This window comes from Adiantum capillus-veneris, chromosome 23 (genome assembly GCF_014529385.1).
Source record: "Adiantum capillus-veneris isolate H3 chromosome 23, ASM1452938v2, whole genome shotgun sequence".
Lineage (NCBI taxonomy): Eukaryota > Viridiplantae > Streptophyta > Polypodiopsida > Polypodiales > Pteridaceae > Adiantum > Adiantum capillus-veneris.
The window spans coordinates 99,673,283-99,700,463 of NC_140953.1; positions in this window are offsets into that span (position 1 = coordinate 99,673,283).

The following is a 27,181-nucleotide window of genomic DNA, read 5'->3' on the forward strand; positions in this document are numbered from 1 at the left end:
TAATTTTCTAAAATGTATCTCTTTGATAAATTATCAATATTATAACTCTTTAACATCTATATGTAAAGAATTGATATAAATCAATAAACTATAACTCTTTGATTTTTTGAATCAAAAGAGAAAATAAGTCATCAAAATAAAACTCTTTGATAAATCATCAGAATATAACTCTTTGATAAATCATCAAAAACATAATCATTAACATTCATAAAGAAGGGAAATAATGTGAATTCTCAAAGTATAAGTATCAATATCGATTGAAGATTATAAAATAGATAATCAAAATCGTAAGTATTTGAGATGCAACTACATAAATCATTAAAAAATAACACTTTAATAATCATAGAAAAGAATAAAATGAATTATCCAAACATAATTTTTTAATCTTTATCTTTGAGTACAACACAAATTATCAAGATTGTATAACTCTCAATGATTTAATCTTTATCATAAATCGTATAGAATCGAAACAAAAAGCAAAATAAAAAAATTTCAAATGATATGACTTTGATTTAACTCGATATACATGCATCAAAATATATGTGATATATATAAAGAGTAAGTATAGAGATCAATCAATTTATCTACTTTTAACATATAAATCAAATTGAAGATAATATACATTTAGCATGCTTACCTTTAATCTTTTTTTTTTACATAAAACAAATTGCATATGATCCATAAAAATAAAAATCCAAAAAATTATGCAACAAAAAGAATTGAAGGCATTGTGATTTCAATATTCTTAGCTTTTACTCTAATTTCTTTTACACAAATAGAATTGCATATAATCCATAAAAAGAAAATCCAATAATCATGCAACAAAGAACTCGACACATATCAATATAGTAATCTTCTTGAATGCAACATAATGAACTCTTGATATAGATTCTTTTAAGAAAATGGAATTGAAGATGATGCATGAAAGGTAAATCAAAGATTCATAACAAGAAGCTCAATACAAATAAATTCAAAAATATAAAAGCTCAAACCTTTTCATAATTTCAATTAAAAACGTGTCGAAAATCATTTCCAATTTTTTATAAGTTACTTGAAGTGTAGAATTTGATAAATATGTCATGACGGGCAGCTTTGAAACGTCCTAAAACCTTAAGAAGCACTCTTTAAACACTAAAATTTGAGTTTCGAGCAGAAAGTTATGATGATTTTATGTTTTGCTGAATTGCAGATTTTTATTGTGCGAGCGCTGTGCCAAGCCGCACGAGACAAAAACGCTTTATTTTTGTGAAGAAAAAGAAAGCATGCTCTGATACCATGTTAAGAAGATAGAGAAAGAGAAGAACAAAGAGATGATATGTAGAGAGTGCAACCCCAAAGTGTGTAGAATACATACACAAGATGGTATATATTTAGAGGGGACCCACTGCTATATTTAGAGTAGCTCCACATATAACCTAAATAGAGCATAGAGGAATGATATTTTTTATCCAAAACTTGTGTGTCTCCTTGAGCTCTTTGATTTGAATTCTAAGTTTGCATCAATTGGAGTTCGCAGCAGAAAATTATGCTATTTTTATTGCAATCGAGCTTGATGCAGGTTCCATCCTAGTGCGTCTTTGTGAAGTTTCTACGATCATTTTTTTAATTTTGACGTTAACTTTTTTGAGTAAATTTCGAATTTTACTATTCATATTGTGGTCCTCAATCTTGTCTCTCACGTCGCATCTCACATCACTTGAGGACTCTTTTATTATTACCATCTCTTTTTTCCAGTTTTTTTGAGTGACGTCTCTTACATCTTTGGACGTTTATTGAGAATCCTTCTTGCGTTTATCGTTGACAAAACAGAGTCGTCATATTTCTCTTGTTCTCAATTGTAGCCTTCACCATATATGGTGTACATATTTTGTGATTTTATCTTATACGTCTTCTCACAACCAGATATGGCTATGACCATTCTCGTCAATGATTTTCTTATGGCCAGCGTTCTGTTCCTCCTTTCCAAGGCCAAGGATTTCCAGGCTAGAAAGCAAAGATGTTCTTTATTCTTGAAGGCGATGAGCTCTTTGATATTGTCCTTGGAGATTGTGTATGTCCACCTCAGCCTGTTGATATGGATCATCACAAAGTGCTTATCACTGAAAGACTTGTATTTGAAGATTGACATTGTGCGTATACAAATTGGAAATGATGTGATAAAGCCACTCATCTCGGTATATTCTTTTTGCTCTTATTGATCCTGCTTGCTTGATGTGTATGAACTGACTACTTGCCACGACGTATAGAAGTACCTTATTGAAAATGTTTAGAAGAAATCTATTACAAAAATACTTTATTTGAGAGGTTTTCTTAGCAAGTTACAATATGAAGTTGACACTACCATGATGAGACATATTGAGTCTTTCAAATCTATTATTAATCAACTTGATGCTAAGGGTGATCCTGTTCCACAAAAACAATTGATTACACTTCTCCTTGATACGATGAAGCACCCTTCTTATGATAACATTCTTACCATTCTTTCTAATGAAGATGGTCTTGATTTCGACCAAGCCAGCATGTCTTTAATTGAATACTCTTTATGTCAAGAACGCTGTAATGCTGGTCATGATACAACTATGATTTCACAAGAGGAGACTGAGTCACAACAGATGGAAAATGCTTTTTATGCTCGAAGGCGTCCATTTCAACGAGGAACCCACAGAGGTGGCCGTCGTGGTCGTATTTTCTCTTGTCTCAAATTTCCTAATAAGTAATATTCTTACTGCAACAAAAATGACCGTACTGAATATGATTGTTGGGCACGTCAATATGATGAATAACACAATATAACCACTAAACAAGCACGTTTATCTAGAGACTCTACTTCTTCTTGTGAATTTTGTGGACGATCTGATCATCCCACTCATATGTGCTATAAGCATCGATTCGATGCAGATTGTAATAGACATATGCTATGAACATCAAAACAATATCTTACCAGAAACAAGTTGCATCCTATGCTCAGTTGCTTCACATAGAATACTTTATGTATATGATAGATCACTTTTTATTGTCAATTATGGTACTACAAGAAATATAACATATCACTCTAAGTGGTTCTATAACTATCATCCACTACCAGTAAATGGTGATGATACGACTATCATCTACGTTTATCTTGCTGATGATACGACCAGTAAATGGTATTGGAGATTTATATCTTGGTATCTTATCTTCTTCCCCTCAAATTTTGTGAGAAGTATTACATCTACTAGATCTTCAACCTAATCTTCTTAAGTTGTTAGACTTGTTGATCTTGGTCTCTTTGTTGGATTTGATTATGTCAAATGCCAAATTGAGAAAGATGGACAAACTATAGCCATTCCTCCTCAAAACGGTAATTTGTTTGAACTCTCTCTCAATGATCTAATAGCAAATGTTGTCACTGCTTCAAGTGATCATGATTGCAAAGGATGGTATCACCGTTTTGTTCATTCTGGTTTTTCAAAACTCCTTGATCTTCGGCGTCGTGATCTTGTTCATGGCATGGATCTTAAAGATCATCCCCAGATGGAAATTTGTGAGTTTTGTGCTCTTGGGAAACATAATCGTAAACCCTTTCCTCTCTCAAATACAACTCATTGTCATAACATATAGATCCTATTCATATTGATATATGTGGATATCTACCTTCTTTGAGATCACAATATCACTGCTTCATTACCTTAATTGATGATTTCTCACAGTATACAACTGTATTTCTACTTAGACAAAAATATGAGGCCTTATCTGTTTTCAAACAATTCCACAAGGATGCAGAGCTTCAAACTAGTGACAATGGAGGCAAATATGTTTCTCGTGAATTTGTGAGTTATTGTATTGACAGTGGAATTCATCATGAATACACTATTTCATATTCACCTCAACAGAACCGCGTTAGAACGAAAGAATCGCTCTATTCTCAATGTTGTAAGATGTATGCTGATTCATTATGGGTTATCTCCTATTTTCTAGGCTAAAGCTACTTTGACAACAGTATTTATTTAGAATCATCTTCCTACTATTGCACCCTCTAGTAAGATACCCATCACAGCATGAAGAGGTGACATTCATTCTGTATTTCATTTTTTAACGTTTGGATGTATTTCTTATATTCATGTTCCCAAAGAAACACGAAAAAAGCTTGATGCTTTTGGTTTTAAATTTATTCTTATTGAATATTCTGACACTTCCAAAGGATACAAATTTTATGACCCTTCCTCCAAGAAAGTAATTGTGAATCGTAATTCTACTTTTAACGAACAACTTATGGGAGACTCATGGTCCATGGATGATTCTAACAAAATCATCCTATAGAGCATCTTTCCTCTTTACAACCGTCCATTCCAAATGTTGTCAATGATGATATTGATTTTTTTGTTGACCTGCCTATTTATTTTGAACATGGCTCATGTCATGCTTATGATGACGATATTGTTGATAATGCTTTCTCTACTTCTGAAGATCCCTTACTTATAATAAAGCTATCTCTTCACCACAAAAGGATCAATGGCAAGAAAGGCTATGAAAGCAGAGTATGATTCTCTTATCTCTAAAGGTACAGGGATACTAAATCAACTACCTCTTGGTTGTATAACTATTAAGTGGGTGTATAAGACAAAAGTAAAAGCAAATGGATCTTTTGACAAGTTCAAGGCACGTTTAGCTACAAAAGGTTACTCCCAAGTAGCTGGTATTGATTATCAAGAGACTTTTTCACCAATTATTCACATTACAAGTGTTTGAGTTTTATTGGCATTTGCTATTCAATTTGATTTAGAACCTCATCAAATGGATGTGCAAATTTCTTCTCTGAATGGTGATTCAGAAGAGGAAATTTATATGGAACAACGAGAAGGGTTTGTTGCTCATCTCCATATATAAGGTACTATATGGTCTCAAACAAGCTTCGTGGGCCTCATATACAAAATTTGATCTCTTTCTCACCTCTAAAGCATTCATATCTTTCTCTTTAGACCCCAGCTTATACATAAAATGCCAAGGTAGCAGTTTTGTTATTTTTTCTTTTTATGATGATGATACCATCCTTGTTTCCAATCATTTGGGATTTCTTCAACAAGTGAAAAAGTTATTGTCTTCTACATTTGATATAATGGATCTTGGAGAGATTCACTCGTGTCTTGGTACTCAGATTCAATGGACATGTATAAAAGGTATTTTATTCCTTTGACAGTCAAAGTTTATTGCTGATACTATTCAAAAATTTGGTATGGAATCTACACATTGGGCCAACACACCTTGTCTTGCAAGTTCTACAAAGAACACTTTTGACTATGGCGGTGTCGGGGGATAAGTGTTCGCTACATGGGAGGTGTGAGAGAGAACAAGAAAAATAGATGCATTGGCTTTGGCAATCACCGTAGTCTTCAATTAGTCTTCATATGTCATAATAATCAATATCTAATTCTCCTAAATGATTTTCTCATGTTAAACTGATCATTTAATATGGGGAAGTGCCAGGGGAGAAAAGGCTAGAATATTGGTTAAGCTAGCAGACCGGCCACAGTAGGGATCCAAAGCAGGGAAACTAGGGATCCAAAGGGGGGGCCATCTGCAAAAGAGCCATGTGCAACAATGGGCTAAAAAGACCCTAAGGTTCAGCCCATTAAGAATTCCAAAATGCTAAGGTTCCAAAATTCAAAGGTTGGTCCAAAGGTCAGCCATAGGGGAATTGGATTGGTCCAAAGGTCAGCCAGTAAATCTAGTTTAATTAATTTAAAAACACTTAATAAAATAACCAATGAAAATTAAGTCCTCTAGAAGACTATTGGACAGTCTCCCAAGGGGTCGAATGAGCATTCAACAGCCCAATGGCTTGCCTGATTCCTATTGGCCAGAAGGCAAAGGGGTCCAATGACACTACAAGAGGTTGTGTGCTCTTGTAACGCTGTTAGCGACGGAAATACACTGGGCTTTTATAACCCCCGGCGTCGCTAATAGTGTCGCTACGAGAGCGTCGCTATATGCATCCCTATAGGCGTCACTATATAGAGACGCTCATAGCGACGCTCATAGCGACGGTTATAGCGACGTTTACACAGAAGTCTATATCGACGCTCATAGCGACGCTATAGAGCCATAAATAGCGACGGTTATAGCGACGCCCGAGAGAATTTTTTTTTGGTGACAGGGCATTGAATGCCCTGCCACCCATCAACCATATTGTACTTGATTCATTTTTTTAAAAAAGTGCAAGGGTAGATAATAGACCCAAAATAGTCACCCACAAGACACATTGTTTGCAAAATTGACAAGCGTAAAATTGACAATTGTACACATCATAGGCAAAATAATGAATTGATTGGCAAATGTAATAATGACAATTGTACAACATCATAGGCATAAAGAATTGATTGGCAAAATGAACTGCGGTGACAAATGTAATAATATACATGGTTCAAAAAGACGTATAAAATCCGTCTCATGATACATAAGCTATGAGAAACCCTAAACTAATGCTATCTAGCTACGGCTAAACTGACGTCGTCTAGTCAGACGTCTCATCGCGTCCAAGCGGCGTATCTGTCGGATTCTGCAAAAAAAGACAATAAGACAGCTTTCAGTAAGTATAAACATATAACGACATTTATAAAACAATACAAAAAATAGAAAAGAGTAAACCCTAATACTAACCATGCCGCCGCGAGAACTGAGAATGTCCATCAGGGCGTTTAAGCCCTTCCTGCCTGCGTACTCGCGCTCGTACGGTGTGGGATCACATCCTGTCATCGACCACTGTCAAAACATACAAATATTTCATTATGTTAGAATTAAAAAACTCATAAACCCTAAACTATCGAACATAAAGAGCAATGCAAAAACACTTACAAAATCGGTCTCAAATGATGCCCATCCACCGCTCCCCAAGTGGTACGAGCTCCCTGCCTCTACTCTCCAGACCCGTCGGATAGTGCATCGGTGGTCGTCTTCCCCGTCTCCACTCGATTCGTGCCCTTTGTCGCTCTTGCTTTGCATCCTCATATTGTGAAATCCACTTTTGCATCACTGGATTGTGGAGCATGCAAAATCGGTTGATTTTAGCCTCTAGATCTTCCGTCAGCTTCTTCTCAACACCGAGATTGCACATGACAATCCCAGATCTGCGCTCATCATCTATGGTTCGCCATAGCGTGTCCCGGGCTTTATCACACATATGTGAGGCATCTTGTGGCCTCACATATGCTGCTTGACCAAAGCGCCTGTGAACATGTCTATTGGGTTGCAAGATTGCTGCTTGTTGGCCAGCGTCAGAGTCAGACGAGTTATAATTGGCAACAACTCGATCTCTCTCTCTCTCTCTCTCTCTCTACCTCACATTCTCTAGTCATGTCCAATCCCCGCACACCTCGGTCTAGAGGTGCACGGAGATCAGAACCACCGGGTTAAAATCTCGTCTTTATTGGCCAATACCTATATTTGTGGGTACAAGAAATCTACAGACCCACGTCTACATGATACTGCATGTAGTGGACAAAACCCCTTTGCCTCTTCTCTAGCTGTAGCACTTCACAGCATCTTAACATCTTTTCACAGTAGATCTTTTCACTGTTCGTCTAACTCTAAACCCTAAACCGTAAGTAATTCTTGCGTGGAGTCGATCTAACGTAAATAAGCGTAAATCTAAATAAACGTAAATCTAACTAAAAATAAACCTAAATCTAATTTAACGTAAGTCTACATCTAACCTAATCTTTAACGTCTTTTGGGATAGTTTCCTATGACGTTAAAACTCTCTTCTGCTTGTGTGTGTGTGTGTGTGTGGGTAAACCTAAATAAACCTAAGTCTAATCTAATATAACATAAATCTAAATCTAACGTAAATTATGTTATATTAAAAACAAAGAACTAAACTAACAGGGATTATAAGAACCTTAAAACTGATTTAACACATAATTTTTCACATAACTCGGTAAGAGTTGGCATTCTCATCACTAAAGATGTGAGAGTTAACTTCCGGCGGTGACGCTGCCTCATCTCCATCCACATCTGACGACAGCAATTGGCCCTTTGGACCATTCTTGCTCTTGTTACTAACTTTGAAGTTGTTGTTGAATGACTAGAGGTTGTCTAGATGGTCATTGTCGGGGATGTAGTGACTCTTGCCACCCAGAAGATCCACCTTCTTCCCTATCTTCTGAAGACATTTCACCAGTACTTTTGGATCGACGGAGCCCACCATGACTGAAGGCAGCAATACCCTATATTCCATTGAGGGCTTTCTTCACCCGCTTCATGCAGGCATCGCAGTCTATGGAGACCTAAATCTAATATAATATAACGTAAATCTAAATCTAGCGTAAATAAACGTAAATCTAACTAAAAATAAACCTAAATCTAATCTAATTTAACTTAAATAAACCTAAATCTAATTTAACGTAAGTCTACATCTAACCTAATCTTTAACGTCTTTTAGGATAGTTTCCTACGACGTTATAACTCTCTTCTTCTTGTGTGTGTGCGCGTGTGTGGATGTGTGTGCCAATAAAAAGAGATAAATGGTATAACCTTTCTATCGCCCATGCCAAGTATGATAGATTGGTTATGCCATTTCCCTCTTGAATAATAGGTCTTGAGTTCAACTCCTCGTCGGCTAGATCTTTAGGTCTTTTAATTTTAATTAGTTTCCTACGACGTTAAATTAGTTTCTCTCTCTTTCTCTCTCAATGTGTGTGCGTTTTTTTGTTTATGCATGTTTTATCTCTCTTTTCCTCTCTCAATGTGTGCGCTTTTTGTTTATGCATGTTCTCTCTCTCTCTCTTTTCCTCTCTCAATGTGTGTGTGCATTCTTTGTTTATGTATGTGTGTGTGCGTTTTTGTTTATGTTTGTACTCTTTCTCTCTCTCTCTCTCTCTCTCTCTCTCTCTCTCTCAAAAACACTATGTGTGTGTGTGTGTGAGAGAGAGAGAGAGGGAGAGAGAAAGAGGGGAAGGGAACATGAGAGTGAGGAGAGGGAAGGAGCATACCTCCCTCTCCTTCCTCTCCTCGTGTGTGTGTGTGTGTGTGTGTGTGTGTGAGAGAGAGAGAGAGAGGGAGAGAGAAAGAGGGGAAGGGAACATGAGAGTGAGGAGAGGGAAGGAGCATACCTAGCTCTCCTTCCTCTCCTCGTGTGTGTGTGTGTGTGTGTGTAGAAGAAAGAGAGAGAGAGAGAGAGAGAGAGAGAGAGAGAGGGAGAGCATTACCTGCTCCTTGCTTGAAGGCGCCGAAAAACTCAGATCTGAGATCTGAGTTTTTGGGCGCTCTCTGTTATTTTTTTTAGCCCAGTCGGCGTCGCTATGAGCGTCGCAAATTTACAAGTAAGTTTGCGCTCATAGCGACGCCGGGATTTTTTTTTTTTTGAGCGTCGCTAATATGAATAGCCTCTTGTAGTGTGAGAGCTTAGTTGAATCATTAAATTACCTAAAGCTCTCACAAAAGGGGAAAGGGGGACACATGTCAAAAGGCTATCACTTATGCTGGTTAATTGTCATTTGCTAGTCCTAGGGAGGTCCAATGAGAGGATAGCAAGAGCAAATAGCAAGAGGGGTCTCCCAAGAGAGAGAGGGGGCTTATTTTTGCAAGGCATTATCACACACACACTCACACAATCTCATGTGTGAAGCAAAGAAGACTCTCTCTCCTTCTCAATCTTTAATGGAAAGCTTACCACCTACTCCAAGCTTGTGAGAAGGGAGGCCTACACCAACAACTCTTGGCTTTGTGATGCAAATCCAACCAAGAGCCAAGATTCAATGCATGCTCATCTTCTCTACCATGCTAATTACTAAGCTAAGCTATGCTAATATGACTGATTATGTGACAAAATGTACATCTTTCTCGTAGAATACTCCTACTTCCTCTCAATCTACTCTCATACCCTGCTAGCTCTCACCATCTTCGAGGGTGTGTGAGGTCTTGGGTTTGAGACCGGGGATAATTGATGTTGTGTTTGCTAAGTGTTTTGCTTAGTGGATGAAGCTTTCATCTTCATTGCACTAGCTAGTCTTGAAGGAACACAAAAAATTGTATTGTGCAATGTCTCTCTTGATGGGAGAAACCATAATACAAAGCCTTTTGGAGGGGGGACCGGCTCCATGTAAATCCGGTCATCAACTATTGTCAATAGCTTAATTTCTCTCTCTTTTGAAAGTGTTGTTCATGCTATCTAACTAGGTGTTATGCTTTTTGTTGCTCTCTCCACCCAAGCACTCTTGTAATTCTCATTAGGAATCTATTCTAATGAAATGCCCACTATGTTCATGCTATTTCCGCTACACACAAGTTTCTAGGCCATTAAATGTACATTGGTATCAGAGCACAAGGTTTCCCTTTTCTTGCTCAAGAGGGGAGGTCCTCAAGCTAGCTATAAATGGTTGCTATTATTAATTTTCTGTGAGTAAGTAGAATAGGGATTTTTCAGCCTTGCAGTGCGCCTGCATTTCTGCAGTTAACGAGGCATCACCATTGAGAGCTATGGTCTTAATAGTGGAGTCCTACGGGGCTTGCCTACGGCTTAACCACTATTGAGCTATTAGAAGCTTGACAGGAGCCGGTGCTATTTTGGTGTTGAATGACCCTCTCTTCTATTACTTGCAATTAATGGTATTCGAGCCACGGGTACAGTAGCTTGAGTGATTTTTCTAAAGGGGTGAGGAGTAGCAAATAGGGCTTGAAGTGCCAAAGTACACCTAAAAAGTTGTTGAATGGCTGACAATAGTAAAGAGAGTGAAATTAACGTTGATAACTTTGATTTTGCTAATGAGCAAGCTACTAATGATGCTCTGATGCTTGTTAACTATCTTGTTTCTAGGCTTCAACAAGCCATGGGCAATCCATCTCTCCAAAGTGAAGTGCAACGGCAGCTCCGTGCTCATGGGATTCTCCAAGCTCACCACCATGACGAGAGAACACCTAGGAAGCCTCCTTGTGAGACTTCCAAAAGAGGTCTCTCTCCGATTCGGGAAGAAGAAGAGAATCCATATGAAAGGCTCAAGAATTTACTTCTTGATGATGCATCTCCTTCCCAAAGGAGAACTCAAGAGCCTCCACTGAAGGAACGAGAAAGAAGTGAGTCTCTGGCCACCTCGGCAGAGATGGCTCCACGAAGACAGCGGGCTAAACGCTCTCCATCACCACCAAAGTGAAGAAGACCATCGCACCCTTCTCCACACCATAATTCAAAGAGGGATGATAAAAATCAAGAGAAGAAAAAGGCGAGAAAGAGGACACACTCTTCTCCATCTTCTTCATCCTCTTCCTCTTATGAAAGTGAGGGTGAAGATAATGAAGATCAAGACAAGAAAAAGGCGAGAAAGAGGTCAGCCTCTTCTCCACCTTCTGAAGAAAGTGATGGTGCAGCCTTTGAACTATCAAAAAGAAGAGGCCATAGGAAATCCTATGCCGCATGGAAGAGGTCGTCCAAGCTCAAGAAGTTCAAAGAGGGAGGGAAGAGCATCTCTTTCCTTACCTATGACGGCACCTTTGGTGCTACAGACAATGTCTTGGCCTTTATCCAACAATTTGATGTGGCGTTCGGAGATGAGGGCTTCACGGAGCCCTCTAAGCTACGCCATGTAGCTATGCATTTTCAAAAGTCCGCCAGGCAATGGTGGTCTAGCCTACAAGCCAATGGTGAAGCTCCACGAACATGGAAAGCTTTAAGAGCTTCCATTATGAAGCAGTTTTTGGCCACCAATGCCAAAGACAAAGTACTCACCAAATGGCGAATCTCAAAGCTCTCTCCCTATGAATCCATCCACCAATATGTAGACAAGTTTTGGGACCTACAAATCAAAGCCACTGTCTTCAAAAAGTTGGATTTTGGAGAGCAAAAGCAGCAATTTTGTGCGGGCTTAACCGAAGAAATGGCGGAGTATGTCAACTCCCAAAGGCCACGTACCATATCGGCGGTAATACACCATACTATGGTGGCCTCTCAAATCAATTTCCAAACCACGGCTAAAAGAAATAATAAGCCCACAGAAAACAAGGGTTCCAACGAGCCTAAGGGGAAGGACAATGTCCCAAAGTCTCCTAAGGGCAACTCCAACAAAGCTAAAGAGAAGGGATTGATAAAAACAAAATCTCTTCTGAAGAGCTTGAGCGTTATCGCAAGGATAACCGGTGTTTCAAGTGCAGCAAACAAGGGCATGCCTACCGCGCTTGTCCCCAAAAGAACAACCACCAAGATCCTCCTAGAGCTACCTTGGTTAAAATCCAAGAGGAGGAGACTTACCAAATTCACCACAAAGGATCTCCTCTATGCCATGCTTGGGAAAAGGTAAGAGAACATGATGCTTTTATTCTCTTTGACCCTGGTTCTACTCACAATTTTATATCTATAGAGTTGGCCACCAAGCTAGGCATACAAGCCTATGAGATGGGAGATGTTCTACCCGCAGACAGCACTTTCAAGGGGCAAGAAGCTTCAGTCACTCCCTTAATCGAGAAATTGAGGCTTCATGTCCAAAGCTATGTGGACAAAGAGGACTTCTTTATCTCTCCTCTCAAGCATGAGGATGTAATCCTAGGGCCACCATGGTTTGACCGCCTGGCTGCCAATGTTAAATTTCCTGACAGGAGATTATCCTTTAAGTTCAGGGAAAAAGACATGTATATAGATGCTAAGGAAATGGGTAACACTATCCCCATTGTACATACACCAGCTTTCAACAAGTCAATAAACAGCTCTATTTCCGTGTACATGATTTTTGTTAAAGATTCTCAAGATGAACCTAATGCTTTAGCAAAAGAAAATAAAAGCAACCAAAAGGAATGAGAGCTATCCAATTTTCTGAAGGGGTTTCAAGATTTTTTTATTGACGACATACCTTGTGAGCTACCTCCTAAACGAGGTAATGATGACCATGCAGTTGAACTTCTTCCAGGAATTTCACCGCCTAATAAACCTCCTTATAGAGTTTCTCAAGCTCAACAAGAGGAGATTATGCGGCAAGTGCATGAGTTAGCTGAGAAGGGCATGGTTAGGCCTAGCTCATCTCCATTTTGCTCAACTGTGCTATTAGTACAAAAGAAAGACGACACATATCGTATGTGTGTCGACTATAGAGCACTAAATAGGATCACTATCAAGAATAGGTTTCCTGTTCCACAGGTGGAAGACCTATTTGATAAGCTACAAGGATCGACCTACTTCAGTAGGATTGACCTAAAAAGTGGCTATCACCAAATAAGGATAGTTGATCAAGATATTGTAAAGACTGCATTTCGCACCACATTTGGTCTTTACAAATACATTGTCATGCCTTTTGGCTTGACCAATGCACCAGCCACATTCAACCGCTTGATGGAGAAGCTGTTCAGGCCTCATTGAATCTTCACCGAAGTGTTCCTTGATGATATTATCATCTACTATAATTCATTAGACGAACACAAGCATACACCTCCAGGTAATATTTCAAGTTTTAAGAGAGAATAAACTTTATGTTAATTGAAAGAAAAGTGAATTTTTCTTGCAAGAGATTCAGTATTTAGGTCACATTATCTCTCAAGATGGCATCCAAATGGATCCATCAAAGTGAGAGGTAATAAAAGGATGGCCTAAACCAAAGAATCTTCATGAACTAAGAAGCTTTATAGGTATGTGTGCATACTATAGATGCTTCATAGAAAAGTTCTCACAAATTGTGGGACCATTACATGACCTAACAGAGAAAAGGGTTAGGTACACATGGTCTGCTAAGGAGAACAATGCTTTCAAAAAGCTTATCTCTCAACCTGTGCTTACACTACCGAATCTCTCAAAACCATTTGAGGTCCAATGTGATGCTTGTGGTGATTTCCTTGGAGCTGTTTTGCTCCAAGAAGGGCACGCCATAGGCTATGAAAGTCAAAGGCTCGACCCTGTTGAGCAAGCTTTAGGCATATATGAAAAGGAACTCCTTGCAGCTCTACATGCCTTAGACTCATGGAAGCACTATTTATTGGAAACTCCTTTCATTCTGCCGAACGGATCACCAAAGTCTTTAGTACTTCATGACGTAGACTAAACTCTCCGACGAACAAATGAGGTGAAAAATTTCCTTTCGCAATTTCATTTTCATATTGCTCACATTGCTGGCAAGCATAATCAAGTAGTTTATGCACTCTCAAGACGACCGAGAGTGAATGCGGTTTCCATAGTAACTCACAATGATCTATCTTCAATGATAGATGAGTATGCTATTGATCCCGACTTTAGAGATGTGATTTCAGCCCTTGCATTAGGGAAAAAAGAAGAACCATTTACTTCACAAGATGGTTATTTTCTCTATGGCAATAGACTATGTGTTACTAACTCACTACGTGAGAAATTAATGTATGAATCTCATGCTCCTCCTTCTGCGGGGCATAGAGGGATAGAGTCTACCTTAAAGGGAATTGAAACATATTTCTATTGGCCTACCATGAAAACGAACATACAAGAGTATGTTTCTAAATGTATGGTATGCCAAAAGACAAAATTTAATAGAGGGAAGCAACTTGGATTGCTTCAACCCTTGCCAATCCCTAATTCACCATGGGATAGCATATCCATGGATTTTATCTTTGGATTGCCTAAGTCTATCCATGGGAATACAGGAATATGGATGATAGTAGACAGGTTCAGTAAACAAGCTCATTTTATACCTGTCAAAAAGACTATCAAAGCCCATCAAATGGCAACCCTCTTCATTTCACAAATTTTCAAGTGCCATGGCTTGCCAATGTCCATAGTGTCGGATAGAGATCCTAGAATGAGCAGTAATTTCTGGAAGGGTCTCTTTGAGAATTTAGGGACAAGGCTAAACTTCCCTTCGGCCTATCATCCACAAATGGATGGCCAAAGTGAAATAGCTAACCTAACAATTCTCGATCTACTAAAAGCCTATGCAACGGAAGTAGATCAAAGATCCCAATGGGAGAAGTACTTACCCTTAGTGGAGTATGCTTACAATAACACTGTACATACTTCCACGGGAAAAGCACCTTTCAAGGTAATTGAGGGAAGATCAAAAAGTCCCTTGCTACTTAAAGTACATGGGAAGATCTTTGTTGCAGATGAGTATAGCCGAGACCTAGAAGAATCTTTTCAAAAGATTAAGGATGCTATCTCTATCTCACAACAAAGGCAAAAGGCTGTTGCTGACAAGCACAGAAGAGCCCAAGCCTTTAAAGAAAATGATTGGGTCTTATTAAAGTTTCCCAAGTCTTGATTAAGGCACACGACCGGCAAGAATCCTACGGGACACCAAAAGTACTATGCTAAACTAGCAAAAAGGTACTATGGTCCCTTCCAAATTCTTAGGCCAATCAATGAGATGGCCTATCAACTCAAGTTTCCCAATCATTGGCTCATACTCAATGCTTTCCATGTGAGCCTATTAAAGCCTTACAAAGGAGAGCCACCTCAAGAACCGACTACTGAAGACCCACCGGAGATCGAGGACCAAGAGGAGGTGCTGCAGCCTGAGTCCATTCTCTGACATGAAGACAAGGTACTAAGAGGCGGTAAGACTATCCGACGATATCTTATTAAGTTTAAGAATTATCCTTTTGAAGATGCTAGATGGATGAAAGGCATACAATTAAAGGATAACCTAAACCTTGTCAATGCTTACAATGCTTCCCAAGAGTAAGCAAATGTACAAAATGTTAAAAATGAACAAAGTTTTTGTCTTACAAGACTCTCTTTTTCTTTATTGTGCACAAAAATGAAGTAGTATGCATGCTTAGATCAAGTTTACAGAGACGACGTCTCCCAAACACCAAGTAGAGCTTGTCACTCTACTATGGAAGATTGATAGGACTAATGTGCAGACATGCTTGCGGCAGCCTCAAGCTCTCAAGCGACAAATGGACTAGTCATCCATTGTGGAATGATATCGTAGGGTAACATAGGGATCCTCTATCCGCTAAGAAAAGGACTCATGAATATGATTTATCTTCTGTACAACATAGTCGAGGATGACTATGATTTCAAGAGAGAGGTAATGTCATAATAATCAATATCTAATTCTCCTAAATGATTTTCTCATGTTAAAATGATCATTTAATATGGGGAAGTGCCAGGGGAGAAAAGGCTAGAATATCGGTAAAGCTAGCAGACCGGCCACAGTAGGGATCCAAAGGGGGGGCCATCTGCAAAAGATCCATGTGCAACAATGGGCTAAAAGACCCTAATGTTCAGCCCATTAAGACTTCCAAAATGCTAAGGTTCCAAAATTCAAAGGTTGTGTCCAAAGGTCAACCATAGGGGAATTGGATTCTTTGTGCCTGTCCAAAAGGTCTTTACACATCCCTACGTAGGAGGGGGCGAGCCTTGCTTGTAGGGGATGAGAGAGAAATCCACACACACACACACACACAAGCTCCCTTTGCACAAAGGGAATGAGGGACACATGTCAGCTCCCTAGGCCAGATGCCCACAAGGTGTACCCAATTCCTACTGGATGGCCTTGGAGGTGGACCAATGAGAATTAGGCTAGAGTAAATCTAGTTTAATTAATTTAAAAACACTTAATAAAAGAACCAATGAAAATTAAGTCCTCTAGAAGACTATTGGACAGTCTCCCAAGGGGTCCAATGAGCATTCAGCAGCCCAATGGCTTGCCTGATTCCTATTGGCCAGGAGGCAAAGGTATCCAATGAGAGTTTAGTTGAATTATTAAATTACCTAAAGCTCTCACAAAAGGGAAAAGGGGGACACATGTCAAAAGGCTATCACTTATACTGCTTAATTGTCATTCGCTAGCCCTAGGGAGGTCCAATGAGAGGATAGCGAGAGGGGTCGCCCAAGACAGAGAGGGGGCTGATTTTTGCAAGGAATTATCACACACACTCTCACACAATCTCATGTGTGAAGTAAAGAAGACTCTCTCTCCTTCTCAAGATTTAATGGAAAGCTTACCACCTACTCCAAGCTTGTGAGAAGGGAGGCCTACACCAACAACTCTTGGCTTTGTGATGCAAATCCAACCAAGAGCCAAGCTTCAATGCATGCTCATATTCTCTACCATGCTAATTACTAAGCTAAGCTACGCTAATATGAGTGATTATGTGAGAAGATGTACATCTTTCTCGTAAGAATACTCCTACTTCCTCTTAATCTACTCTCATACCCTGCTAGCTCTCACCATCTTCGAAGGTGTGTGAGGTCTTGGGTCTGAGACCGGGGATAATTGATGTTGTGTTTGCTAAGTGTTTTGCTTAGTGCATGAATATTTCATCTTCATTGAAGACCATATGAGGTAAAGTGGGAAAATCCCAATTCCCAGGTTGGACAACTTTCAATATAGAGATTTTGTCAAAAATTTGAGTTTTCTTAAGGTCTCATTCCACTTTATGCACATACAATACACAATGAAAACAACTAAAATATCATGTACAAAATATAGAGATTTTGTCAAAAATTTGAGTTTTCTTAAGGTCTCATTCCACTTTATGCACATACAATACACAATGAAAACAACTAAAATACCATGGTTTCAATCAATTGGATTATTAGGAGACGAGTTTATTGTATCCATTATCGTTTTCTATGTTCTACTGTCCTACCTACAACTTATCTCAACATGGAGAGCATGGTTTTTAGGTCCACCACTTGTCCAAGTTAATGTAAAAGTGACTCAAGGTTCACAACTTGTGAAAGCAAGGATCCATTGAGGAATACAATCCACTTGGCTATTTTTGCTTAATTTACTGCATGTGACATTCAAGCAAGGTCCACTTCTAATCTATAACTTCTTAATTTGAGGCATGGGGCATACATAAAAGATGTAGCATATGCTCTATTGCCTCATAGGAAGGTTGGTTTCAAGGTGCACTTATCCAGGCTAGCCTATCTTGGAGAAATGATGGAGCTTGCTTCTCTCCTTGTTTCAATGGAGACTAGGTTGGACAAGTGGTGGACCTTTGCTTCTCTCTATGTTTCAATAGAGTTAGCTTGGACAAGTGGTGACCTTGGAACAAAACCCCCATGTAAAACATATCATGGATATTCCAAGTGATTAGAAAGATTACCATTTAAGATATAACCTTATAGGTTGGACAACTGGAGCCTGGCTTGGAGAAATGGTGGACCTTTGATTCTCTCCATGTTTCAATGGAGCCTATCTTGGAGAAATGGTGGAGCTTGCTTCTGTCCATGCTTCAATGGAGCCTAGCTTGGACAATTGGTGGACCTTTGCTTCTCTCTATGTTTCAATAGAGTTAGCTTAGACACGTGGTGGATCTTCAAACTAAACCAACTATTATCAATGTTTCCTAGCTTGGACAAGTGGTGGAGTGTTTCTCCTCTCCATGCTTCAATGGAGCTTAGCTTGGACAAGTGTTGGACCTTAAAACAAAAACCCCATGTACAACATACCATGGATTTTCTAGATTTCAATGGAGTCTAGCTTTAACAAATGGTGGAGCTTGCCTTCATCCATGTTTCAATGAAACTAGCTTGGACAAGTGGTGGACCTTGTAACAAACCCCCCCATGTACAACATATCATTGGTTTTCTAAGTGATGGGAAGGAATACCATTCAAGATATAAACTTATAGCTTGGATAAGTAGTTGACTTTAAAACCAAATTCATCATAATACAATGAAATACAGGTCAGCCAATTCCTAAATCTTGAGACCAAACCTCCCATGCTATTAGAGATAATATATTGGATAAGTGGTGGACCTTCTATTATTTTTCCATGCCTAGTTTAGACAATCGGTACACTTTGTAGCTATAAAGGTTGGACAAGTGGTGGAGCCTTGTTTCTATCCATGTTTTAATGGATACTACCTTGGACAAGTGGTGGACCTTGGAAAAAAGCTTCCATGTACAACATATATGAGGTTTTCCATGTTTTAATGGAACCTATCTTGGACAAATGGTGAAGCTTGCTTCTCTCCATGTTGATTTTGGAACTACCTTAGACAAGTGGTGGAGCTTTGCTTTTCGACTCTTCATAATACAATGAAGTATAGGTTGGTTACATGGTGAATCTTAAGGCCAAACCTCCCATTTTACTGGAGATGATAGGTTGGACAAGTGGATCAACCTTCTATCATTTCTCCATGACTATATTGGACAATTAGTAGACCTAACATCTCTCTATGTTGTCTAGAGATGATCTTGGACAACTGATGGACCCTGCTTCTCTCTTCCCTTGGTTTACTAGTTTGAAGACTCAGTATATATACTTTCTTAGATCTAGCTTGAACAAGTGGTGGACCTTGTATCCACAATCTTAATTCATTACAAAAAAGTATATGAAAAAATAACATAGGAATCTTGGTTTGAAGGTCAATCAATTGGTTCCAAATGCACATAATAATATATTTTCCACCCATAAGAAAAGAAAGTTAAATATGTTATTACCAAATTGACAAAGGTAACGTCCAAGAATTCTAGCTTTGCATCTTGTCAGATCTAAATCTTCATCAAGGCGACATGCATGTATACATCAACTTTCAAGCCATTCAAGAATACGTGCACTTAGACTCCATAGTTTTCTTTTCAAAGTCTTTTAGGTTCTAAAACTCTTTCACATAAAGTATGTAATGACAAAATTCTTGAAGCAAAACATTTGTGTCCAAGAAAAAGATCCCTCTCACATATTTAAAGTCCATGAATTCTTTGATCCACACTTACAAGTTTTATTTTGACATCAAACATCAATTCTCTCATAGTTACAAATAAATGCAACCTCAATATATGAATTGACAAATTAAAAATTAATTTCTTTTACTATATGACCCAACATAGGACCCAATCAAATAAAAAATGAGTCCCCAAAAAATTGGGTGCTCTCTAGCAATACATCAGAGTCCCCTTACAATAGGATTCACTCTAGTAGTACATTGAAGTCCCCTTAGAGTAGGGTGCACTCCATTGAAGTGTTCATAAAATTGACACACCTTTATTTTATTTTTTTAAAGACTATATCAAATTATACAAATGTTGAAAGATACACACTAGAATAAAAAAAGCATCTTATGGCCATATTTATTCAATGCTTTCGTGTTGACAAGTACACACCAAGGACATAATTTGTCTTAGAATCACTATACTGATTTACAATTGTGTTGTATGTATAGACTCTCTTATCTCTTGCATACAACCATCCTACCAACCATGGAATTATGGTTCTCTGCAAGAAGTTTTGAAGTTGCTCGGAAGTTTGCCTCCACATCTTTGGAAATATAAGATATGTCCCTTCCATGTTCCACATCACCCTATATGAAGTGTCATCAAACATTAAGGTATTGCTTGCTTCCAAATCCTCAAATATCTTCCAAATATCACTCAAATTTTTGTGATAAACCCTTGTAAATCCTAACATCATATTTAGATTTTGGCAATTTTTGTTACTCATAAACACCTTGAACTTGGTATATTGCTCAGGAAAACATTTTTGTGTGATACGTTGCACCCTTGTTAAGTTATAGCAACTCCATATCCATAGCTCAAAGTATTCAGCACAAAAATCCAAAAAACTTTGTGTGTCTGGTTGCACCACATGATAAACTTCATCTTTATCCTCAACAAGTCGCATGTGTTGAGAAGCTGGCATAGAATCTCCATGTTTCATTTCAATTGTCTTGAGACGTAACCCCTCTAGATCCAAGATAAGTACTCTTTTGATGTCCTTGAAAGCAAGTGGTAGGTGATAAGGAGGTGATTCATTCCTTGGACAAGGTCTTGGAGGAGGTTGGATGGGTAATTGAATAGTTTTCTTCAATTTATACCAGCATGTAGCCAATCCATTTTTCTGTAATGATTCTGAAATTAAAGAACAAGAAAACTTAATGCAAACACAACAATAGACATGATTTTTACATTGTCTACCCTAAGGTTTTATTAGATACCAAAATACATCTATGATCTACTCATTAATAGAAAGAAAGTCAAATTGAAATCCTGACTCTTTTTTATGCTACACTCTCTCTTAGTCTCAATACCATGGAGTTCAACTAGACTTAAGTCAACTAATAACTACTACTTGTTGTTAAAGGTATGCTTGAAGTGTATAAGGCTTAACCAATGCTCTAGTGTAGAATGGGTATTTAGGTCTCAAGGTCTACCACTTATCCAAGCAAAGATCCATTTAGATATAGAAACCCAATTTTTCTTAATATAATGATATAGAGTGGACAAGTGGTGAATCCTGAGACCAAACCACTCATGCTACTAGGGATAAAAGGTTGGACAAGTGGTGGACCTTGAATGTAAACCCCCCATATACAAAGTATCATGGGTTTTGGGTATTTCAATGGACTCTAGCATCTTGGAGACATGGTGGAGATTACTTCTCTCCATGTTTCAATGGATTCTATCTTGGATAAATGGTGTGGCATCATTCTCTCCATGTTTCAATGGAGTCGAGCTTGGACAAGTGGTGGACGTTTGTTTCTCTCTATGCTTGAACAGATTTAGCTTGGACAAGTGGTGGACCTTGGAACAAAACCCCCATGTAAAACATATCATGGACATTACAAGTGGTGAGAAAAAATACCATTCAATATATAACCTTATAGGTTGGAGAAGTGGTGGACCTTAACACCCAATTATTATTAATATAATGACATAGAGTGGACAAGTGGTCAATCTTGCAACCAAACCTACTAGGAAAAGTAGGTTAGACAGGTGGTGGACCTTGAATGCAAACCCCCCATGTACAAAATATCACTCATGCTACTAGGAATAATTTGGTATTAAGGTCCATGTTTCAATGGAGACTAGCTTGGACAATTTGTGGACCTTTGTTTCTCTCTATGTTTCAATAGAATTAGCTTGGACAAGTGGTGAACCTTGGAACAAAACCCCCATGTAGAGCATGTCATGGGCATTACAAGTGGTGCGAAAAAATACCATTCAAGGTATAACCTTATAGGTTGGACAAGTGGTGGACCTTAGCACCCAATTCCTCTTGATATAATGACATAGAGTGGAAAAGTGGTGAATCATGAGACCAAACCTACTAGGGATAATAGGTTGGACAAGTGGTTGACCTTGAATGTAAATCCCCCATGTACAAAATATCATGGGTTTTGCGTATTTCAATGGAGCCTAACATCTTGGAGACATTGTGGAACTTACTTCTCTCCATGTTTTAATGGAGCCTATATAGGAGAAATGGTGGAGGCTCCTTCTCTCCATGTTTCAATGGACCTTTGTTTCTCTCTATGTTTGAATATGGTTAGCTTGGACAAGTGGTGGATCTTGGAATGAAACTCCCATGTAAAACATATCATGGGCATTTTCAAGTGGCAAGAAAGGATACCATTAAAGATATAACCTTATAGGTTGGACAAGTCGTGGACCTTAACACATTGTTCTTCTTAATATAACGACATAGAGTGTACAAGTAGTGAATCTTGAAACCAAACCACTCATGCTACTAGGGATAATAGGTTAAACAAGTGGTGAGCCTTGAAATAAAACCCCCTAGAGTGTTTCAATGGATCCTAGCTTGGAAACATGGTAAAGCTTGCTTCTCTCCATGTTTCAATGTAGCCTATCTTGGATAAATGGTGGAGCATCATTCTCTCCATGTTTCAATGGAGCTTAGCTTGGACAAGTGGTGGACCTTTGTTTCTCTCTATGTTTGAATAGAGTTATCTTGGAAAAGTGGTGGACCTTGGAACAAAACCCCCATGTAAAACATATCATGGGCATTACAAGTGGTGAGAAAAAATACCATTCAATATATAACCTTATAGGTTGGACAAGTGGTGGACCTTAACACTCAATTATTCTTAATATCAGACATAGAGTGTGTTGAGAGAGAACAGAAGTAGAACCCCAAAGTGTGTAGAATACACACATGAGATGATGTATATATAGAGGGGACCTGGGTGCCATATATAGAGAAGCCATATATTGAGTAGCTTCACATATAAGCTCAACACCCCCGCTCAAATAAGGGTCCCTAACTGTGGATGAAAAAACCCTTGGGGGATCAAGGGAAAAACCCACAGCTCTATATACACCCACCGCTATATTATAAAAATCATTGAATATACAAATGTTTACGAGGAGCTACATCACTCCTTTTACAATGAATGTTTTATGAGGAGTTACATTACTCCTATCCTATCAATACAATAATGAATACAAATGTTCAATAAAGAGGTGTAAAAGCTATCGATTAGCTTGTAATCAAAAGTGTCTCCGTGAATCTGCTGTGTAGCTTGTCATCAATATCGCGTCACCAAACATGTCTTCATGTTGTCATCAATATGGCATCACCAAACATATCTTCAGAAATCTTTTATTGTCACCAAGTTTGTCTTCATAAAATCAATTATTTGATCAATCCTACATAGATCATAGACTCCAAAAAAAAAAACATGTCATGAAAATTATTAGCATCGTTAATGAAATAATTACGTTCACAATGCCATAAAAGATGGTTCGCGACGCCACTCTTTTGACGACATATATACGCACGACAACATATGGTACATAAAGTATAAACGTAAAAGTACAAAATGTGTGATTACGTGATACAAATGATATGTGTATATACTACATAAAACAACATTTATCAATGTAGTGATCAATGAATACCATCAAAGTATTAACAAAATACCATCATTATATCAATAAAAATGAATAAATGATCATGGTATCAACAAAAAGCATCATGATATCACCGAGAATAATCATTGTATCAATGAAACAACACCATGGCGTCACCGAGAATAACCATGGTATCAACGAAACATCATCATGGCATCACCGAGAATAACCATGGTAGCAACGAAACAACATCATGGTATCACCGAGAATAACCATGGTATCAACAAAACATCATCATGGTATCAACAAAAATCACCATGGAATCAACGAAATATCATCATGGAATCACCGAGAATAACCATGGTATCAACGAAATATCATCATGGCACCACCGAGAATACCCAATCTGAGGTGACTCTGGCTACCTGCAAATGCTGCCTCGAGCCTCGATCTGAGCTCTAATACCAGTTGAAGGAGTACGAGCGGAAGTGCGACGCGAGAGAGAGTGCGAGAAGAAGAGCACGACGATATGGTAAACTCGCTCTACTGTAATGTGTAGAGCATAGTGAGTTCTTATTAGGTTTTTACAAAAGAATATGTGTACATACCTGGCAGCCCACCCACTTACCTGGGCGACCACATTGGGCTTTATACACCAACAATTAGGTCCCCAGGGCAATAATCTCGTCTTTATTGTTCAATGACTATATATTAGGGTTCTTAAAGTATGTGTGTGTTATTAAAGTCCGATTGCGTTATTTTACTTTGTTTATCAAAGTTCGTTTGCATTTATGAAGTACGCAAGACAATTTCAAAGTCCGTTTCCATTTTTTCTACTATTTTCTGCTAGCTCTAACAACCTCACATTCTCTAGCCATGCCCAATCCCCGCACACCTTGATCTAGAGGTGCACAAAGATTAGGACCATAGGATAATAATCGCGTGTTTATTGGTCAATGACTATCTATTAGGCTTTTTGAAGTTTGTGTGCGTTATTGAAGTTCGATTGTGTTATTTTCCTTGGTTTATCAAAGTCTGTTTGCATTTTTTTCTACTATTTATTGCTAGGTCTAATAACCTCACATTCTCTAGCCTGTTGGAATTAGGGTTGCAAGAAAACACACATAGCTTGGAGAAGATGAAGGAAGCTCAAGGCACACCACTGAGAGAGTTACTTATGTGCAATGGAAAGGTAGATAGCCCTAGAGTGATGGGCGTATATACAATGCACGGGGGAAAAAACCTCCTAAAGAGGGAAAAAATGCCTCGCTGGTCCTAGTGTGTTCCCACATGTATATGGTAACAAATCCCCGCTGGAGTGATGCGGTGAACGAGAGCTGGCACATGAGTAAACGGAAGTGCCATGCCCTGAGGATATGATAAGTCCACAAAGGGAAGTAAGCCCAAAGCTTTGCGAAAATCTTTGAGCTTCTCACAAGACAATGCCTTTGTGAAAATATTTGCAAGGTTGTCTTGTGTTGGCACATAAGCCAAGCTGATCCCTCCTGTTGAGAGCCTCTCCCTGACATAGTGGTAATGCACCTCAATGTGCTTTGTGCGAGCATGAAAACTGGGTTCCTTTCAACTGCCAATGCGCTCTGACTGTCAGTGTAGATAGCGTTGGTAGAGTCCTTTCTAACACCCAAATCAGCCATAAGGCGTCTGAGCTATACACTCTCAACCGTAGCTGTGAAGACTGCCCTCCACTCAGTCTCACAACTAGAAGTAGCCACAGTAGCTTTCTTCTTGATCAACCATGATATACATGAACTTCCAAGCATAAAACAAAAACCACTTGTGGACATTCTTGTGTAAAAACAACTAGCCCAATCTGAGTCCGAAAAAGCATTTAAGTCTTGTGGAAATGATCCCCCCTTGGGATAAAACAAGCCAAGATGTAAAGTGCCACCAAGCTAGAAAAAAATCCTCTTGACATCCTACCAATGCTTAGACACTGGTCTATGCATAAATCTATAGACCTGTGAGATTGCAAACTTAATTTTCGGCCTCGTGCTGCATACATAAATGAGGCATCCAACAACATTTTGGTAAAGAGTGACATCTGCAGGATCACCAGCATCATGGAGACTCAGTTTCAAACCTATTTCCATGGGAGTGGCAATAGGTTTGCAATCCTCAAGTCCAAACTTACATAGAAATGTCTCTATGTAACTTTTCTCACACAAAGCAATACCACCATCACACTACTTAAATTGTATAGCCAAGTAATGATGAAACATCCCCAAATCTTTCATCTTGAAAGTAGCATTCAAATTAATCTTAAATCAGCAATATGTCTCTCATTTGGTCCAGTGATCAGCAAATCATCTACATAAAGAACCACAATGAGAAGTACATCACCCTCACACGGCTTTACATACAATGTGCTTTCTGTTGGATTGTTACGAAAGTCTTGTTTGACCACATGAGTGTAAGCTTTCTCAGATCAAGCACGAGGAGATTGCTTCAACCCATACAAAGCCTTCTTACATCTGCACACTTTGTACTCTTGTCCTTTCTTGACAAAACCGCAAGGCTATGTTACATAAACTTCCTCAAATATGTCACCATTCAAGAAAGCAGTAGCAATGTTCGATTGATGTACATCCCAACCAAAATGAGCTGCCAATGCACATAGAAAATTCACACTAGTAGTACGACAAGGGAGAGCAAAAGTCTCTTCATAATCTATGCCTTTTTGCTATGCATAACCCTTTGCACCAAGTCGAGCCTTATGTCGATCGATCGCAGCATTCGGCTTGCATTTCAACTTGTAAACCCACTTCGTACAAATGGCCTTTTTTCCAGGAGGTAAATCACATATAGTCCATGTGTCATTTTCTATAAGTGCATCATATTCTGATCATTGCATGGCATCCATCCAATTTTTTAAATTTTGTGCTTCATCAAAAGACAGAGGTTCCGCAACATCATGTATGCTAGATACAGCCAAAGCATGACAATCTGATGCATAAGATGCATGGAGAGAGCCTCAATGAGTACGAGTAGACAAAGATGCATCCAATTTACTGTCATGCAATGTATGCACCATCCATTTTGGCATACCTTTAGCCTGCTTATTTTCAGTGCTTTCCTCATTAAGTACATCATGTACATCTGCATCGGTAATAGGCTAATCTATAACATTTTTGGAAACCCCCATAGGCAATACATTTGCCTCATTGGAATTTACATTCAAACTTCCACCACTGAAAAGAGGCAACAAAGTGTTATAAATGTCCTATGAGCTTACATTAGTGTCTCTAGTACATGATAGCAAGGGCTGAACAGAATCTTCCAAAAACACTACATCCCATGAAACCAAAATACACTTTGTTTGAGGATGATACAATCTATAACCTTTGCTTTCAGCACTATAACCAACAAAAATACATTTGACAGCCTATCATCCAATTTTCTGCGCGCTGTGTCTGTGGCACCAAAGCATATGCCAAACAGCCAAAAGCGTGCATGTGCTCAATAGAAGACTTTCTATCGTGCCATGCTTCATATGGATTAATAGACTGCAAAGCTTTTGTAGGACACCTGTTAATTTTGTGCACACTTGTCATACAAATTAAGCTTATACAACCCACCGCACAAAAGGCTAGATGCAACAATTTCATCACCAAAACCGAGATCATGAACTATACATTTATCATCCACAAATTTGACTACAAGTCCAAGTCTAGCCAGTGCAGACACAAACAAAA